This window comes from Amphimedon queenslandica, unplaced genomic scaffold (genome assembly GCF_000090795.2).
Source record: "Amphimedon queenslandica unplaced genomic scaffold, v1.1 AMPQUscaffold_13476, whole genome shotgun sequence".
Lineage (NCBI taxonomy): Eukaryota > Metazoa > Porifera > Demospongiae > Haplosclerida > Niphatidae > Amphimedon > Amphimedon queenslandica.
The window spans coordinates 65,115-70,162 of record NW_003546288.1 but is presented as its reverse complement, the minus strand read 5'-3'; the positions used below and the strand labels follow the sequence as shown (position 1 = coordinate 70,162).

Genomic DNA, 5,048 nt, shown 5'->3' with positions numbered 1-5,048 from the left:
ATTACAAATGGCGGAATGAGGTGAGCTGGGCTGGGGTAATAGAGAGAGGGCAACTTTATCTTATTGTTAGAGTTCTTTGAAAAGTTGTGGACCTGCGCATGGATAGTTGGAGTAGAATGGTGTAAAAATAAGCCTTGTAGCATTGACCAAAGACCATGATACCCTCCATTAACTAGATTGACAGGAGAAGATGACTAAGATGAAAAAAGTGGACTGAACAAAACGGCCAATTTGCCGATTTATTACTTTCCTCTTAGACAAGGTTTAGAGCCATGCTAGTAGTACCAATGGAGTCCTCTGGTCAAGATAAGGTCCTCTATGAAGTCTGGTAAGCACAGGAGCTCGTTTTCCCGGTATAGCAAGGCTGCAAAAGTCGTGGCAGACATTTTGTTTTGGGGTGAATCCTACTTAGTAACGCTACCGCGTTACTAATATCTTCACTCAATACATAAAGCAAGAGTGAGATTTTACTTCTGGGCCCACCATCCATCCCCAAACTCCATTCATCATTATAAATAGAGTCAAGAGTTGTATTATATTATTGTACTATAATATAGACCACATAACTTTTGTGGTTTTAATTTGAATTAGTATACTATATCTTGACTATCCCAGAAGACACATCATCACTTATATTCTATGGTTCCTTAGTCTATCCATTTCATCTTTTGCTACTGTTGAATATGTGATTGTCCTTTCGACTTGTCCTAGTAGAGCAACTCTTTGGAGCGTTCTCACTCTACTTAAGGCAACGTATGCCATTTCATCTTTGAACATTTTATTACCTAAATTGATTACATCAGCATCAAGAGATAGACCCTGAATCTTATGTTATAGTAGCTGCCCAGCAAGGTAGTCATGGTAACTGCGTACACTGTAATGGTACTCCTTGCTTGCCATAAAACATGGCCGCGACTGGTTCTATTGGGACAGTGTCTTGTTCTAATAAATCATGAATTGTGACACAGCTCACAAGACCTACACGTGTCATGAAATTTTACATTACTTTTTGTGGTAAGTCCTCTATTTTTGCTTGATGATCAACTCCATTTGGCCATGAGAAACCCACAATAATTCCTCTAGCTCCATTTATTAATCCCTCCTCACGTATAATGTTACAATAACCTGTCCTATGGCTAACTTCACTTTACGAGATAAGTCAGCACAATCTTTATCACTGAAAAGGTATGAGCGACTATGGGACTTCTTCATGTGATACTGCACCATGGATTAGTTTTGTCGACTCTACTATTCAATGCTCAGCATCAAAATCATATACTTTAGTCAAGTGTAATAAATTTTTTAATCTACTGTCATTATAATCTTCTACTTGTTCTTTTAAATGTATCAGGCATAATGCATCAACAAATGGAGTTTGACTGACCAATTGGATCCCTGATACCACTTGTCAATCTTGATCGGAGTACACTTATGCCAGACTTTGTTTGAGAACCATATCTCACACTGTTGAGAATATCAGAATGTTTTGTGTCTCCTCTGTCTCATATTCTGAGTTAGTTCTATCAGTTTGAACTCATCTCTCGACATGTGTGCTGAGCCTGGACTATAGCCTCTGCCATCTTAAAGTACAAATTTGTCCCTCATTGGTGGCAACTAAAAGAAGTCACTTACTGCAATGACATTCAGTCCTCCAAAGAGAACATCAGTGTCATCGGTTGCTTTATTTTCAGTTAGCCTCTTGTGAATAAAGACCATTGTTAAGTATGAGACCATACTTATCTCATTTATTATTATGGTGTTGACATATTTCCAGGATTGTCTTAGTTCCTTTAATCTCTCAGCTCCAAGCTTTCAATAGGTAGTGGAGTTTCCATGCTCTACAGGAAGATTGAGAGCCCAGTGAATGGTTAATCCACCACTATTAAAAGCTGCAACACCAGTTGGTGCCATTGAAATGCAAGCATTTCCAGGACCAATATGAGCTCTTTCTAAATGCTTTTTGATGACACTTATAACATGGCTTTTACCAGTTCCAGCACCACCTGCTATAAACATACAAAAAGGGCTGGGCATTGACTCTCTGGTCCCCATTTAAAATTCATGTACTGCTCTTGAATACTCAAGGACCTTCTCATAAGAGACTCTCTGGGAATCATTCAGACTCGCTATCATTGCTTCAAAATCTGATTCTGAAAAGCGACGCCTTGAGATTGAGTCTAGAGTAAACGCATCTTCTATGTCACCATTATTTTGTTCTGTAGGTTGACTGCATTGATTTTGATGATTTATCATTAGCTAGTAATGTGGCTACATCATCGAGATATAACTCATGGCGATATTGGATCATTCCATCATCTTCATTATTATTTTCTAAATTTATGTACGAAGTACAAGAAGCAACAGGAGCGTACATAGCATCGCTACTTTGATTTAGTAGACATAATTGCTCTGTTACTCTTTGAACTTCATCAGCAAAAGAGGAGTGTTGTTCAGTACTTAATGTAATTTATCTTTATTTGCTACAAATGATGCTTGAGCAGAGCCATTATTTCCAATTAAATCAAGAGTCCATGGGAGATAAAGAAAGATTAACTGATAATAGTAACTATCACCTTGAGACTCTTGTGTTATTGTCGGTAGTCTCAAGCACGCTTGCTTTCATCTTAGATATATCTTTCCAAGACCATTCTTTACTTCATATCTTAGTTGGGCATGCGAAGTTGTTGGCTCATACTTTTTATCAGCAACATTGTACCATACAGAAAAGTGTGCTAGACTCATACTGTGAAATGGTTCTCCATCAAGACTAGATTGATATCTCTCTAATGGACCAGGATTGATGACATCATCATCTCCAGTACTCATAGCTCTTAGCTTTGTATTTGACTTAAATAGTCTTCCTCTTTTCTCTGGTCTTTTTGTATTTATGAATACATATGATCGACTAGAGCTTTTTCAATGTAAAGCCGAATTTACAATATGACGATGTGCATGCGTCAGCGTTCCGAACGAATTGAGCATTTTGAACGTCAGCGTTGGGTGAATTTACAAAAGTTGTCAACGTTGCGGAAATTAATAAACATTAATAATTATTATTATTAGCAAATCTTAACCACACCTTGCATAACATGGCTACCACCAGCTCAAGTGAAGATGAACTGACAATTGCCCCGATTGTACATCGTCGGAGGAGAAGAAAGCGACCGAAAAAGTTTTGGGTTCGTCCTATATGTGACCCGATATGAGATAACCAGGCTATCTGCGGGATTTTGGTAAAATCAGTTTTTGGTACTTACAGATAGAGAAAAAATTTCCTTTCCAGCGATATCCCATTTATGACAATGCGCAATAAAACTTTGCAGTTAGGGACGCTGTTTGGATGATTTCTCTGGAATACAAGTACAGAGAAAAAGGCATTTTAAGTTATTTTCAATGTTTCCGTGTCACGCCCGTTCACGTAGTAAATGTGACCACGCCCACCACGTAAACCACACCCAAATCAATTAATAAACGGTTAAAGAAGAAAGAAGCACTTGACAGCATTTTAACTTACTTTTCTTGCTTTTTGGACATCTTAAGAGTGATCTAAAGCCCAGCCATGCATTGAGACATCAAATACAAGTAAGTTATTTCATTACAAAAGTTGTAGAGTTATTGCTATGTGTTCTAGTGCCAATAAAGTCCTTTTTGTGAACTGTAATAACATCATCTGGGTCATTTACATCCAGACATCGCTTCTGCTTGAGTTTACAGGTAATATTTTTATTTAGATTTTATTTAGAACTATAATTAAGGTTCCTACATTTAACATTAAAATAATTTATAGTTTTAGCACTTGCTGATGAATCCTATAAAAGATTATTGTTATTCTTATGTTTCATTATGTTCCTTTCCTTACTGTTGGACGAGGGGCTCCTCCTGTTCCTCCTTGGCCTCCCCCTCTACCTCCTTGGCCTCCTCCCCACCCTCCTTGGCCTCCTCCCCTCCCTCCTCTTCCACGCTTTCCACATTTACCCCACCCTCCTCTGTGTTGCCTTCGCTTTTTCTAAGCAAAGGAAAAATTCTAGTGATTACTCATTTCAATAATGCTCTTTTGATACTTTAAATTTTTTTCCTCTGTCTCTCTCTGTCCCTGTCCCAGTCTCTTCTCCTGTCCCTGTCTCCTCGCCTGTCTCTGTCTCTTCTCCTGTCTCTGTTTCTTCTCCCATCTCCTCACTACTCCCCATCCTCTCCCTCCTGCCCTCTTCAATGAGTTCCAACTGCCCTAAATTACAATGGCATAAAGCCTTTAATTTACACTTAAAATTAAGTTTACTTCGGAGAGCAGGCCTGAACTGTTCCAAGTCTTTTGTTAAGAAATGTGAATTTAAAGTACAAGTAATTCAACTATTGTTTAATTACGTAAGGGCCTTCCTTCTTTCTTCTTGCCTATTGTAAATGGAACTAACTAAAATTGAATGCAAAATTACTTTTTAGCTTAATAGTCCTTCTCATAGCTACTTCACAACAAAAATTATCACACAATTACACATGTAAATAAACTTACTTAAGCCGTTTGATTCTATTAAAAACAATGTCATGTATAGTTGTATGTTTCACCTTTTAATCTTACCATTCTCCTTTTGACTATCTCCACCCTCCTCTTTGTCTCTGTCCCCCTTCTCCTCTGTCCTCTCTCCTCTGTCTCCTTTCGTCTCTTTCACCCTTACTTCATCTTTTTCTGCTATAAATACAATTATTTTTTGCTTTTAATGTACAACACAAACATACATGTACCAACAACTTACCAAGTTCATCTACCAAAAACAAAAGGCATTATAGTTATCACTATAGGGTTACACATTCCCAACTTACCATCAGATGGATGGACCTCAATGAGGACATCCTCTATTGGGGCAGCCATTACTTTTTGATTTTGAACTTACAGTTTCAGGTGTCTTATTTTATATCCTAAAGGTCACAGGTGACACTTGGTGTTCTTTGATTGGCTGTGAATGACGCAATAACTTCTATTTCGGTATTCTCCTCCCACACATTTTTATCATCAGTCCTCTCACCTGTACAGATAACACAAATCACCTGCATGA

At 38.0% G+C, this 5,048-nt stretch overlaps 3 long non-coding RNA genes across 3 annotated transcripts; 1 reads left to right on the top strand and 2 right to left on the bottom strand.

The window, feature by feature from the left end:
• Positions 1 to 3,486: 3,486 nt before the first annotated feature.
• LOC109580791 (uncharacterized) lies at positions 3,487 to 5,023 on the top strand. The gene is made up of 3 exons (XR_002184352.1): positions 3,487 to 3,582; positions 3,632 to 3,714; positions 4,918 to 5,023. It is a non-coding gene; the product is annotated as an uncharacterized LOC109580791 (long non-coding RNA).
• Positions 3,721 to 4,077, bottom strand: LOC109580793 (uncharacterized). Its single transcript, XR_002184354.1, has 3 exons — positions 4,062 to 4,077; positions 3,860 to 4,006; positions 3,721 to 3,809 (listed from the first exon to the last, which is right to left on the bottom strand). It is a non-coding gene; the product is annotated as an uncharacterized LOC109580793 (long non-coding RNA).
• On the bottom strand, positions 4,365 to 4,924 carry LOC109580792 (uncharacterized). Its single transcript, XR_002184353.1, has 4 exons — positions 4,574 to 4,924; positions 4,508 to 4,522; positions 4,431 to 4,457; positions 4,365 to 4,389 (listed from the first exon to the last, which is right to left on the bottom strand). It is a non-coding gene; the product is annotated as an uncharacterized LOC109580792 (long non-coding RNA).
• Positions 5,024 to 5,048: the final 25 nt, after the last annotated feature.